The sequence below is a fragment of the Pinus tabuliformis genome, chromosome 5_1 (genome assembly GCF_031772625.1).
Source record: "Pinus tabuliformis cultivar Carrire ecotype Pingquan chromosome 5_1, CPIR1, whole genome shotgun sequence".
In the NCBI taxonomy this organism is placed as follows: Eukaryota; Viridiplantae; Streptophyta; class Pinopsida; order Pinales; family Pinaceae; genus Pinus; species Pinus tabuliformis.
In genome coordinates this window covers 636,755,565-636,770,597 of record NC_142305.1, presented here as the reverse complement: position 1 = coordinate 636,770,597, position 15,033 = coordinate 636,755,565, and the positions used below count along the sequence as shown (strand labels likewise).

The 15,033-nt window shown below is 37.4% G+C and overlaps 1 protein-coding gene and 1 pseudogene across 1 annotated transcript in view; both read left to right on the top strand.

The window, feature by feature from the left end:
• The window catches only part of LOC149166576 (uncharacterized), a 407,323-nt gene that overhangs the window by 126,924 nt on the left and 265,366 nt on the right, over window positions 1–15,033 (top strand). The window lies entirely within an intron of this gene.
• On the top strand, window positions 1,125–1,222 carry LOC149166577 (U6 spliceosomal RNA; annotated as a pseudogene).

Genomic DNA, 15,033 nt, shown 5'->3' with positions numbered 1-15,033 from the left:
CATAGTTAGGCTTATCTGATAATGAAAAACCTTCAGGTTGTTCCATATAGACTTCTTCCTCAAGATCACCATTTAGGAAGGCAGACTTCACGTCCATTTGGTACACCTTGAAATCATTGTAGCATGCAAAGGCCAAAAACATCTTGATTGCCTCCAGTCTCACGACTGGTGCAAAAGTCTCTTCATAATCAAGACCTTCCACTTGTGAGTAACCCTTACACACTAGTCTGGCTTTGTTTCTAACAACTTGACCCTGTTCATTCATCTTATTTTTGAATATCCATTTTGTGCCAATGACATTCTTTCTGGCAGGTCTTGGTGTTAGTTCCCAAGTCTCGTTCTTCTCAATTTGATCTAACTCCTCGTTCATAACATCTATCCAAATTTTGTCTTTACTTGCCTCTTCAAAGTTCTTTGGCTCTATCTGTGACAACATAGCTATATGAACTTGCTTAGATTTTTCTGCTAGTTGCCTCCTTGTTTGTACTCCTTCACTTTTATCTCCAATAATTTGATTCTCAGGATGATTCTTTTGAGTGTGTCTTGAGGGTCCTTTTGAATAAGTCTCTGTATCTTCTAATTCTTCATCTTGTACTTCACTCTCTTTACTGATATGATGATGATGATCTGGAGGATTGATAAAACTTGTGCTCTTGTTTTTATTGGGAGGCTCTTCGTCAACCTTAACATCTATGCATTCCACAATCTTATGCAATCTTTTATTATAACATCTGTATCCCTTACTTTTTGACGAATATCCCAAAAATATTCCTTCATCAGATCGAGCATCAAACTTTCCTAGCTTTTCATCATTATTTTTGATATAACATTTACTCCTGAATACTTTAAAATGCTTGATTGATGTTGGTTTCCCGTGCCACAATTCATAAGGTGTCTTATCACAATTTGGTTTGAGATGTGCCTTATTGAGAATATGTACCGTTGTATGCACCGCTTCTGCCCAATAGGTTTGAGCAATGTTTCTTTTTTGCATCATGGCTCTGGCTATTTGTTGAACATACCTATTTTGTCTCTTTGCGACTCCATTCTGTTGCAGTGTGTTTGCAATAGTATACTGTTGTTTTATCCCAAATTCATTACATAGGCCTGCAAAATTATTTAATGTAAATTCACCTCCTCTAAATTGGAATGATACAGAGAAGATTAGCATGGCCCCTGCGCAAGGATGACATGCACAAATCGAGAAAAAAGTGTAATGCCCTAACCACAACTTAAATCTTGTAAATTCTACTTAAATTTGACAACTGTAATTTTTAAACAAGAACTTATCAATTTGATACATAGATACATACCTGACTTTCGAGTTTGAAGTCGATCCCGCGTTGTTGTAGCTCCAATCTGCTCCCGTTATTAAATGACTGAAACTTCGCTGCCAAACTGGGCATAATCTTGGTACCCAGCTCCGAAATACTTCCAATTTGAAGTAATTTAGCCCCCTCGTGCCCAAAATATTCAAGAACATTTGCTCAATTTTTCTCATTGTCTATCACTTTCTTCCTCTTCCCTTCTCTCTCTCGCTGTAATTCCCCCCTTCTGTCTTCCTCCATTCTCTTATATCATTTCCCATTCATGCCTTTCCACATAAGGGCTTTGAGTCGGTCACAGGTGGAGCGTACTCCTGTGTCCAGGATGCTCCTCCTTTTATGTTAGAGGCGGTCATATGTTAGTGGTAGACAAGATTTTTTATTTAATACCTCCTTCACCGTTTGAGTGATTTTCCCTTTTTAAAATTTAATTTAAAACTTATACGGTTAATTTCTTTGTAGTTCTTTTTCTAATTAGTTCCTTTAAGTTTAATAATTGAATTTTAGAACATAAAGATTTATATAATTATTTCATTTTATTCTTATTGCTTTATCTTTATACTTTTTCTTGTTTATTCTTTATTCTCTTCTAACCTATTTTACTTACTTATTCCATATATATATATTCCTATGTTGCAGGAAACGTGGGGGGGGGGGGGAGGGATTTTCCGGCTGAAAACCGGTACGAAACGTGGAAACGCGTTTGGTACGGCCAGGAAACGCGTTTCCGGCCGTACTACCACATTTCCCGAAACGGAAACATGGCAGTACGGCAGGTTTCCCGAAACGGAAACGTGGCAGTACGACACGTTTCCCAGTTGTAATGTGTTTTTTTTTAAATATATATATATATATATTTTTTTTAATTTGTTTTTAATTTTTTTTAGGTTTCCAGTAAATTCTAGAAGCCTATTCTAAACTTATAAAAGAGAAGTTTGTCTCATTCTCTCATCACACTATTCAGCAAGTCGTTTCTCTTGGAGACTGACAGTTGTTTCAGCTAGGGTGTTTTGAGCAGTGAGCAAAGTAGATTTCAGCAGCAGGAGAAAATGATTTTAGTAGCAAGAGAAAGAGATTTCAGCAGGAGATTTCAGTAGCAGCAGATTTGGCTCAGCTACAGCCATATTTCTCTTCTCTTTTCTGGCATTTCGGGCATCTTCTTCAGCACTACCATCCACTGTTGAGCATTGTGCTGTTTCTATTTTTGATGAGGATTGTTATGATGAGGATTAGTCTTTTGTGACTTGTCTCTATAGTTCTTGCAGCCTTATAGTCTTTATTGTACTTGCAGCCTCATATACTAATATAAATAAAGACTGATTTTGAGATTTTTCCCTTGGATATATAATAAAGGTTGCTTTTGGATTTTCCTATATTTTTATTTTCATTATGTGATCATTCATGACTCATGAGTAAATGTGATGTAAATTTAATCTTAATGCTTAAATGTAATAAATTATAATGTATCATTAATGCTTTATGATTGCACATATATATAATAATAATTTTTAAATATTTTTAATATATATATATATATTCGTGTTTCCCTGTTTCCAAAATTTGGGGAGGTCGCGTTTCGTATCGCTTCCCGTTTCGGAAACTCGTTTCTGTTTCCCCGTTTCGTGCAACTTAGATATATTCTATTATACATTGCATTTTCTACTTACTATTCTCCTTATAATTCATCTTCCTTATTATCATTTATCTTATTTCCTTAACATTTTATTTGATGTATAATAAACAATATATATACTCTTCTTTTAGTTACTAAAATCCCTTGTAATTATATATATTTTGAATAATATACTAGAAATATTAAGATGGTGGTATAATCAAGTATTTCATAAATACGTTGGTATCTACTTACCACTTAGATAATTAATTCATTACCTTGGATATTTCCCATAATTGGTTAGTACATATACTAATGTCGTGCATGCGATACATGCATATGTAGCTATCACATGCATGTGTCATATGCATGCTAATATTTCCATGTTCTTGATAACTTGAAGTGGGTCATTACACACCCTTCCTTCAGAAAACTTCGCCCCGAAGTTATGGTTTATGTAGTGTATTAGTAGTTATTTTGTGATTAGTATAATTATGTAGGATTTGTACTTTGAACATTTATTTCTTTACAACCTTAATAGCCATACCTTGCCAAGTTCCCAAGCTATTCTAGAATCCTCCTATCCTTCCTAATCTCTTCTGCTCCCATCCTATCCGTCTTCTATTGGAGTATGCCATGGTGTCATCGGTACTGATCTAATCGCAATTGTTCTTGAAGCTTTTGGGCATGGGGGGCCAAATCACTTCAAATTGGAAGTATTTTGGAGTAGTGTACCAAGATTATGCCCAGTTTCGCAGGGAGGTTTTGGTCATTTGGTAACAAAAGCAAATTGGAGCTACAACAACGCAAGATCGACTTCAAACTTGAAAGCCAGGTATGTATCTATGTATCAAATTGATAAGTTCCTGTTTAAAAATTACAATTGTCAGATTTAAGTAGACTTTACAGGATTTAAGTCGTGGTTATGGCATTAATTTCATTTAAGTTGCGGTTAGGGCATTACACTTTGTCTGACCTTATGCACTTTATATTGCACCCTGTTTGATTTTCTGCCAATGCCTTGAATGTTTTAAATTTCTCAAATGCTTCTGACTTATTTTTGAGAAATGTCACCCAACTCAACCTCGAATAGTCATTGATTATTAGCATGAAATATTGTTCTCCTCCTGGTGCTTCTATTTTGGAAGGCCCGCACAAATCCATATGAACTAGCTACAAAGGCTTACTACTTGATAGCTTATCTTTGACTTTGAATGATGTTCACGTTTTTTTACCCATTTGACATCACTTGCAGATAGCATGTTGAGGCTTCTTTATTGTTGGTAGATCTCTCACCGCTCCCTTCTTACTGAGTTTGATGATGCGATCAAAGTTGAGATGCTCTAATCTCCTATGCCATAGTCAAGGTTCATCTCGTTTTCTAATGTGGCATTCCTCACTCTCTTCTTTCAAGATATATACATTATTCTCAGTTCGAACTCCTTTAGCTAGAACCTTTCCTATAGATGTTGACCTGATTTTGCAGTCTTGAGCTCTAAAGAGGACATCACACCCTTCGTCACACATTTGACTTACACTCAACAAATTATGTTTTAGAACATCTACAAACAATACATCTTGAGCCTTTCCTCTTCCGTTGTTCAGATTGACTGTACCTTTTCCTCTAATTCTTCCTGCTTCATCATTACCGAATGTGACATTTCCAGATTTATTTTCATTCAAGGAAACAAACTTGCTTTTATCTCCTGTCATATGTCTAGAGTAGCCATTGTCCATGTACCATTTATTGTTTTGATCTTGAGCATACAAAACTAGATCACACTTACCAAGTTTCTTTTCCTCTACCTTCTTTCTCCATTGCATGCATTTATTTGTTCTATAAATGTTCGGAGATGTTAATCTATTGTCTTTAAGCCGACATTCATAAGACTTATGCCCAAAGTTGTGACAATAAAAACATTCAGTGATATCAAGGAGAGGAGCAAATGCATTTTTGATTCGATTCATATTTGTTTTAAAGTTTGTGAATCCATTGTTTCTCATCTTAAAATTTCCCAAATCAATTCTTCTGACATAAGATCTACAATTTATGGATTTATGTCCAAAGTTTTTACAATAGTAACAATATCCATAAAACAAATATCTGTACCTGGTAGTGGATGTTATTTGAGAATCTAACCATCTTGACATTTGATAATCTTGTCTTCTGAAGAAGTGCGGTTTTTGATAGATTGTTGTTTGATTGTCCATTTCTTTTGCCTTTTGTACTTTATCGACAATGTTCCTTTGCAGTTGTTCACTTGATGTTGAAGTGTTGCTCAATTTTTTGTTCTCAGATTGATGTGAGTTGTCATCCTCTCCCCTAGCAGCTTTTACAAAGGTGATTGTCCTTTTATCCTCTACCTTAGATTTACTGGATTCTCCTTCATAGCCTAACCCAGTCTTTATGAGTGGAGACCTTTGAGCATTTAATATCACATCTAGTTTTTTAGACCCTTTTATCTGATGGATGTTCATGTTTAGTTCAGTTTGAGCCTTCTCTAGATTTTTCTTTAGACATACCACCTCTTCCTCCAAACTTTTACACCCTTGGTTTTTCTCTTTTATTTGCTTCATTAAAATGTCTTGCACCTTCTTTGCTTCTTCAAGTTCAACTTTCAACTTGATAATGTCTTCTAAACTTGATTCTTCCTTTACATATTTCAATATGATCTCTTTCTGCTTTCTATTATTTAGTTTAAGCCTTTCTATTTCATCTAGGGCATTGATTAACTCCCCCTCAAGGTCTACCTCACCTTCCTCTTTTTCTTCATATTCTTGGCAATTTTTTTCAAGTTCCTCCAAGGCCATGAACATGAATTCACTGGTTCCATCTTCACTAGAGGATTCATTGAAACTTTTAGATCCACTTCTATCTTCTTGAGCATATAAATTCTTCTTTTTGAATTGTCTCTCTTTCTGCATTTTGTTAGACTTGTTCTTCTGTTTCCCCTTAGGTTGATTTTCCTCTTTCTTATAAGGGCATTTTGATGCATAATGTCCCACTCTTCCACAGTTGAAACACTTAAATGGAAGTTTTCTTTTATACTTACTTGTGCCTTTCTTCAACCTTCTGACAAATTTTGCTTCTTCTTCATCAGAACTTGAGCATGACCGCTCCTTTTCTTCTATGGGCTTGTTTGCTTTGAAAGCTGCGTCTCTACTGGTTGCCTTCCCTTTTGGAATTCTCATCTCAAATGCTATCAAAGAGCCACGTAGTTGATCTCTGTTCAAAGTCTCAAAGTTTGTTGTTTCTTCAATAGCTGAAACCTTAGGATTGAATTTAGAAGGTAATGACCTCAAAATTTTCTGAACTATTTCACTTTCGTTGATTGTTTCTCCTTGATCTAGCATGATATTTACAACTTCATCAAATCTTTAAAAGAATTTAGCTATATCTTCATCTTCATTCATTTTTAAGGTCTCAATCTGTGTTCTATACACTTGTAATTTAGCCATCTTCACTTTTTTATCTCCTTCATGAATATTTTCTAATTTAACCCAAATACCTTTAGTTGCCTGACAGTGCATTACTTTGATAAATTCAGACTCACATAGACCATTTAGAAGTGCATTCATAGCTTTTGCATTAACTATAAAATTCAATTTGGCATCTTTGTCACTAGTTGTTTCCTTTGGTTCTTCATACCCCATCATCACAACAACCCATACTTCTATTCATAGAGACATTAAATATGTCTTCATTCTTACTTTCCAGAAGGCATAGTTTGTACTAGTAAATAGAGGGGCCTTATTTGTTGAACATCCTTCTTGACTAGCCATTTTACTGACTTAGGACCTCCTTCCAGTTGTTAGACTGCTACTGAAGGAACCAGGTTCTGATACCAATTGATATTTATGATTGAGAATTACCGGGGTGGGGGGGGGGGGTGAATCAATAATTCAATATTTTAATTTCTGCTCAACTTAATCTTCTTCTTATGCAGTTAATGATTTATGTTTGTGCTCAATTATTATTGAATTCCTTTTGCAGGTGTCAAGGAGAGAAATTTGCATATTTATTTATCAAGTATTCAAAACATTCACACAACACGCAAGAATAAACACATGAAGATGCTAGATATAAGTGGAAACATCAGATTTTTGTAGGCTCCAACCTACAAGAGGCTCCTACTTTGAAGGAAGCTCCAACTCCTACAAGTTTTCTGCAGACGATGACCCACAAGAGGCTCCTACCTCAACAGGCTACAACCTGTTCCTTTTCAAGCTACAACATAGAAAGGGACAAAAATTTCTCAATCACAACATCATGTCACAAATGCTGGTTACCTTATTTACAGTTCTGCTGTCAAGTCTACCGCTACACTGCTTTTCCTTTTCACTTTGTATCTCTTCTCTTGCTGCTCATCCACTTTCTTATGCATATTGTTTTTTTTCAAAAAAAGGTCCTTTTACCATTCCACATTGTATATTTTATAAGCAAGCCATCTTAGCTGTTTGTATTTTTTTCAAGAATATGAAATGAAGCATTGCCTCTTGAACTTCCAAAAAATGCTCACAAGCTTGTCTCTTCACTTTCAGTTCTGAAAAAGTAATTTGTAATATAAAATAGAGCTAAATTAAAACAACTCAATTTGTAATGATTGTAAGAGACAAATCAGATTTTCTTTTATTGTCCAAATTTCCTGTTTAGTATGAAACATATATATATATATATATATTTCTGCATTTGTAATGTCCCATTTTAACAATGTTCAACCTTCACATTCAACCTTTTCACTTCACATCACTTTCAACCTTTGCAATTACATTAACAACATTCATCGACATTAATCAATCAACTCCTCTTCCTATGCTGCTCCTTCATACCTTGGTCCTGCTCCTGCATACCTTGCTTTTGCTGGTTTTTTGCCATCAATGACATTAATTCCTTTAATAACCTCAAATTTGGAGGACCTCTAGAGGACTCACCAACGCATGTCTAGGCCAATTTTCATCAATTTTTGATGGCTACAATCGAATTCGTGTGATGCACTAGATGGCCTTCTAGGTTAGGGCTTAGAAAAGAGGAGAAGGTGGTAAAAAATAAATTCGTTTGATGATCATCTAGGACTAGACCGGTGCCTAGCCTATTGGGAGAATGGAGTTAATGCAAATCAATGTTTAGCAATGTCTTATACCCGATCATGGAGTCTCCTAGCAACTTCACATAGCCCTAGAGGCAGCAAATAGGTCACTAGGAAAGTTTATACTTCTTTGATGCGGAAATTAATGAATTTTCAAGGAAAATCATGAACAATCATGTACCCCGAGGACAATAATTCACCATACTTCATTATGACCACGTGAAAATTCCCTCACAAAGACAAGACCAACAACTTTGCATAAGCATAATGGCAGCTACACCAACTTCATGAATGAAAATATTTTATTGATCAATACAATACACAAGACAAAATATAAGATAAACATGAAAAGAGTACTCACAAGTATAGCGAGATTATTCCAATCATCAAGATGCAAGAAAATCTAAGCTCCAAGACAAAATTTAAGCTCTTCCAAACATTGAAATGCATTAAATCTCCAATTCGTCCCCCAAAAGGCTTAGTGAAATTTCCAGAGGAAACAAATGATCCAAATCCAAGTGATGATGAGATTCAAATGAACTCTTATCAATTTATATCCTTCCTAAAGAGTTTTATTTCCCTAATTACGCCTAATTAAGCCCCAAATAATAAAATAATGTGCAAAAATAGCATCCCTTGCTGACAAGCCCATCAAGATAGCTTCATAATACAAAAATAAGCCTCCCAAGAGGACAAAATAGTAAAGATAATGACTCGTTGGGTCCTTGAGGAGGCCTAGTGGAGTCCAAAGTGTGCTGAGGTGAAAGACTATGCTCAAAACATAGTGACCAAGGGGGTGGCCCCTTGATATCCAAGAAAATCAAATGTGGTGTCCCCAAGTGGGTGTGGGGGGCACAATGACATCCTCATGGTCCCCAAGTGGATCGATAATGCTTGTATACCATCTGTACGGGCTAGAATGATGACATAAACCCTCCCTCTATCTCCCATGGTGAGACAAATCCTCATCTGGGCCCTGGAACATGTGCCAAGTGTGTGGTGCAAGTCTAAAGCTGATTGGGCATGGTTGTCTAGGTGCATCATCCTCATCCAAAAGGCAGAACACGAGCAATCAATGAATGGTGTTGAGGGATCCATGAACTAGAAATTTGCTCTCTGCTATGGTGGAGGCCCATGGCTCTCAACGCTTACCCTACAAGTGGCAGTATGACCCTCTGGAGGGCTTGGACCCCGTATAGGGAGACCAAACCCGAAATGGAGACCCACCTACGTCCCCTTGCCTTCCAGTACAACAAATCATTAGAGTAATCGAGTAAAAGAGTTTACAAATCATGGAATCAAGTAGACACTTCATAGTGGCATGCCCTTCCATAGTGGGCTTTAGCATGTACAGGTGTCTCCAAGCTCAATAGGGGGGTTAACCCAGGACCCTATTAAGTGGTTTCAAACTCTAAAGGGGTTGACATGTCCATGGTACATCCATCAAGCGGTAGGTGGCACATAATATAATGATGGAATGGAGTGGGTCATCGGGGAAAGGCTCCAAGCCACATGCCACAGTACAAGGCTAACTACAATGGGGGAAGCCCACACTTGGGTGTATGAATGTAGGAGGGAGCAATTGTGGTACATGAGTTACCTCGACCTTTGTTTTTCCACCCTTCTTCACATGCCTTTTGCCTTTGATTGTTTTTTCTTCATAACTGCTTGGGGCTCTAGGGGATGAGAGCATGATGTGTAGGATATAACAGTGATTACCCCCTTAAGGTGGGGCAGTTCATCGCCCACCAGGGGTTGGGACAATCATGGGTTCCTTAATGATGTAAGGGGCCAATATGAGGGGCCTTAAGAACCAGGGTGATGGCCATAATGATAGGGGTAGAGCTCATGTTTGGCTTTTGCCCACATGCTAAATTTGTATGCCCCGACCATCTTTTTGCATTTTATGGTACATTTCCTGTTGAGAGTGGCCAAAATATGTTTTTTCTTTTCTTTTTAGTTGCATCAACCTCCGGGGCATCGTTCCAGGCCCGATCCAAGGTGTGGACAAAGGGAGAGGGAAGCTAACTCCTTGTGGACCCAATGGACAAATGTAGACTTGGATGGGAAAAGCGATGAATGGGGTTGTAATGAGCGGAAGGGGGGTGATGTATATGGTGTTGGGAAGCGGGGCCAGACAACCAAAATCAGGGTTTTCCATGTAGTGTCATCCCTAAAGCTAGCAACCAGTAAAGGAGATCCCACAGGACTAGGATACAATGTTAACCATCAGGGTTTTCCATGTAGTGTCATCCCTAAAGCTAGCAACCAGTAAAGGAGATCCCACAGGACTAGGATACAATGTTAACCATCAAATCAAGCAGAGGAGACAAGAGCATAGACCTAGCCTACTCATCCTGCTGAATTACCCCACTAATCCATGCCCAAAAGTGTCCATGATAGGTAAACAAAAATACCCAACTACACAATGAAAAGCCATACCTTCGGGGTTGGAAGGCCCACCTTCAAACATACGATCATAATAGATGGGCGAGGGAGCACATGGCTGGCTCAGGTGGCGGAGAAAATGGCACATCAAGCTATCTGGTGTCTGCGAGGGACTGCTGGTTGCCGGATGAGGACTATCTAGGAAAAAAATTTCTCCTATGGACATCACCCACAAAGTGGTGGGTAATAGGCACCAACCTACAAGAGACACCAATCCCTTTGTTGCAAGATTTGTAGGCATCAACCTACAAGAGACACCAATCCCTTCTGTTGTAAGATTTGTAGGCACCAACCTACAGGAATCACCAACTCCCTTTGCTGCAAGATTTGTAGGAACCAACCTATAGAAAGCACTAATCCCCTCTGCTCCCTCTACTGCAATATTTGTAGGCAACAATCTACATGAGAGATCAATCCTCTCTTTTGCAAGATATTTGTACGCACCAACCTACTTCACTGAGTTTGCTTGCTACTTTTGTGTTCGCCAGGTTTGCTAGCTGCTTCTGCCTTCACCAGGTCTACTTGGTGCTTTTGTCTTCACCACGTTTGTTTCTCCCACAACTTCTTGTTTTTGGCCTCTTCCCAAGAACAAACTTACACAACATCCTACATATCCAATTTTTCCAATCTGATTATGATTTTTTTTACTTGAGGTACTTCTGTATGTCCCCTTAGATCTTTTGAAATTTTCACAGTTTGAAAAGTTCCAAAAAATAAGGTATAGCAAAAATGTCAAGCTGACTTATTTGAAGCCAATTTAGGACTATTAAGTAACCCTAACTGCCATGGGGCATATCTTTGAAGTTATAGCAAACTAAAGTCTAAAATTTCTTCGATAGATACCTAGGGATCTCTCCTATGTCTCCTCTGGATTTCATAGTTTGAAACATCTCAGAAAAAAGTTATAACAAAAATGCCAAGCTAATGTTTGAGGCATATTTCAGGAGCATTAAGGAACCCTAACTTCCTTAGAGCATATATTTGAAATTATAGCAAACCAAGGTCTGATATTTCTATCATAGGTATGTAAGGATCTCTCCTCTGTCTTCTCCAACTTTAATAGTCTGAAACATATCAAAAAACAAGTTATAACGAAAATGCCAACCTGACTTGTTTTAAGCATATTTCAGGAGCATTCAATAATATCTCTGAAATTATAGTGAACTAGAGTCTGAAATTTCTAACATAGGTACACAAAGATCTCATCTCCATCTCTTCCAACTTGTACGATCTGAAACATCCTAGAACAAATGTTATAGGGAAAATGCCAAGATGACTCATTCACTCCACAAATCACATTTTTGCCCCATCTTTAAGATCTTAAGAGTAATCCCCTAGCTTTTGTTGCACATCTTAGGTGCCTGCTTGCATGGATGGTCTTCAAATGCACTGATCTATCCTTTACTTATAGTGTTTATACGTTCACTTATGGGGTTGACTTGTAAAATCGCTGGCTAGACCTATACTTTCTAGCTGGACTGGTTGGACATAATCTTTCATATATCCTCATTCCTATGGAGTAAGAGGGAGTGCCATATATTGTTTGAGTTAGAGGGAGTGGTATATATTGTTCCTAGGCTGACCCATCAATCAATGGGTGCAAGTGGTTAATGATATGGTAGGGGTTTACTTCATGGAGGATGCAAGATATTTGTAGGCTTCAACCTACTTCACTGAGTTTGATTGCTACTTCTGCCTTCGCTAGGTCTGTTAGCTGCTTCTGCCTTCACCAGGTCTACTTGATGCTTTTGCCTTCACTAGGTTTGATTCACCCAAAACTTGTTGTTTTTGGCCTCTTCCCAAGAACAAACTTATACAACATCCCACATATCCAGTTTTGCAATTCTGATTATGAAATTTTTACCGAAGGTACTTATGTATGTCTCCTTGGATCTCTGAATTTTTCACAGTTTGAAAAGTCCCAGATATGGCAAAAATGCCAAACTGACCTGCTTGAAGCCGATTTTAGGACTATTCAGTAACCCTAACTTCCTTGGGGCATATCTTTGAAATTATAGTGAACTAAAGTCCGAAATTTCTTCAATAGATACCTAGTGATCTCTCCTATGTCTCTTTTGGATTTCATAGTTTGAAACATCTCAAAAAATAGTTATAACGAAAATGCCAAGCTAACTTGTTTGAGGAACATTTTAGGAGCATTAAGGAACCCTAACTTCCTTATAGCATATCTCTGAAATTCTATCAAACCAAGGTTTGAAATTTCTACCATATGCACCTAAAGATCTCTCCTTTGTCTTCTCCAAATTTCACAGTCAGAAACATCTCAAAAACAAGTTGTAACGAAAATGCCAACCTGACCCGTTTGAAGCACATATCAAGAGCATTCAGGAATATCTCTGAAATTATAGTGAACTAGAGTCTGGAATTTCTATCACACATACACAAAGGTCTCACCTCCATCTCTTCCAAGTTTTACGTTTTGAAACATCCTAGAACAAATGTTATAGGGAAAATGCCAAGATGGCTCGTTCACTCCACAAATCACATTTTTTCTCCATCTTTAAGATCTCAAGAGTAATCCCCTAGATTTTGTTGCACATCTCGGGTATCTTCTTGCTTGGATGGTCTTCAAATGCACTGATCTATCCTTTACTTATAGTGTTTATACATTCACTTATGGGGTTGACATGTAAAATTGGCTGGCTGGACTTGTACTTTCTTGCTGGACTAATTGGACATAATCTTTCATACATCTTCATTCCTATGGAGTTAGACGGGGTGCCATATACTGTTTGAGTTAGAGGGAGTGCCATATACTGTTCCTAGGCTGACTCATCAATCAATGGGTGCAAGGGGTTAATGATATGGTAGGGGTTTACTTCATGGAGGATGCCACCATATTTGTACCAGCTATGAAATTCCATCATTCTTGAGCATTATAATGTGAAGAGGGAGCAATTGTGGGACTTGAGTTACCCCTTTCCTCAACCTATTTTTATCACTCCTCTTTTGTTCCTTTTTCTTCATTGCTTTTCTTTTTCTTGTACAACTTGGGTTATAAGATTTATTAATGCATCACTAACCCCTTAATGAAGATGAAGTGGCTTATTGTTCATTGAGGTTGGGATATTCAAAGTTCCTTTGATTTTGATAGTTCATCCATTAGCCAGGAACTGGGTAAGGGCTAATGTGGGGAGTAGAGCTTAGGCTAGGATTTTGTCCATGCACTTTTTTATATCCCAGCCAACTTTTTGCATTTTATCATCATGGCTCATGCTCTTTCTTTTCTTTCTGTTGCATCAATTGGTTAGGGTTGCCATGGAAGTTTTGAACTTTGGATGCTGACATAATGAGCTTCAGAAGGTTGATTTTCATCTAGAGATAGTATTGGATAAATTGTCAAACATATTGTAAATGCTTAGACCTGAGTTTGATGTGTTTGCATACTAACTAAATATATGACAAATCCTCCCGCCTTGTGGGATGGTAGGTACAAAAGAATGGAGTAACTGCAAATTTTATGAGACATCAAGCAAACATAGGTTGTGGATGTGAATAAACTCACAAGTAATGTAGATGTGTGTGTCACAATTCACAACAAAATAGATTATTACTAGGACCATGTAATGCATGTGTCAAGAACTTAAAGTGTTCACCTATGAATTGAAGCTTCACATATGCTAGGCATGATAGTGAGATGTTGAAGTCGAACCTACTTTTTGTGGTGATAAAATTATCTTATTTTGTACAGGATACCATCTATTATACAGTCCATTGGTAGGTTTCAACAAACAACATATCAAGTCATGCCTTAATCAAATCCTAATGTTACAGTCCATGTACAGACTTCCATACGTGTAAAAACTGAATGGTTCATCTTAAATGTTCTGAACTGCACTTAAACACTTGAGTAATATTTGGTCCTAACAAAAGCCCATCATAAGTAGGTATGTTCAGTCTCTCAAATTACATGTTATAGTTTTTAGATCTTGTCTAGCAGTTGACTAAAACATGAATGTTCTTGTATATTCCAACTTCTTAATATTTTTCAGAACAAAACCAGGGCATAGCTGCATTTTTCTAACTTCTGATCGGAATGTGCCACAATTAGTTTGAGTTGATGACATATTATTGATTTTATATACAAAAACCAATCAGGTAGATTGAGAGGCAGGGGTAGAGAATGAGCTCCATGTAGTTCTTGTTTTTCACTAGTGATATTTTGAAGGATATATTTGACATATTTGACTAAAATTGAGCTTAGTCACCGATGATTCACATTTTAGTCATGTTTAAGTCAACTTCATGAATGATATTTGAACTGTGAAAGCAGGTAGGGGCAGTTAAATCATGGCTTATGCCCATTACAAGGTCATCAGAGGTCAGTGCTTTTGTGTCTAGTTCTCTGAAGCATGGGGTGATGTGCGTTTTGGATATGTTTGTAATTGCTGATTCGTAGATTTGAAGTTAAACTGAGGAATCACAGAGGCACCGGCCATTCATACTGTGCTTGTTGAGCAAAATTTGCTGTGTGTGATTTCTGTGCTATCAGGTGTGCAGATGGGTGTCTGAGCTTTGACATGGATTTTATATTTACTAC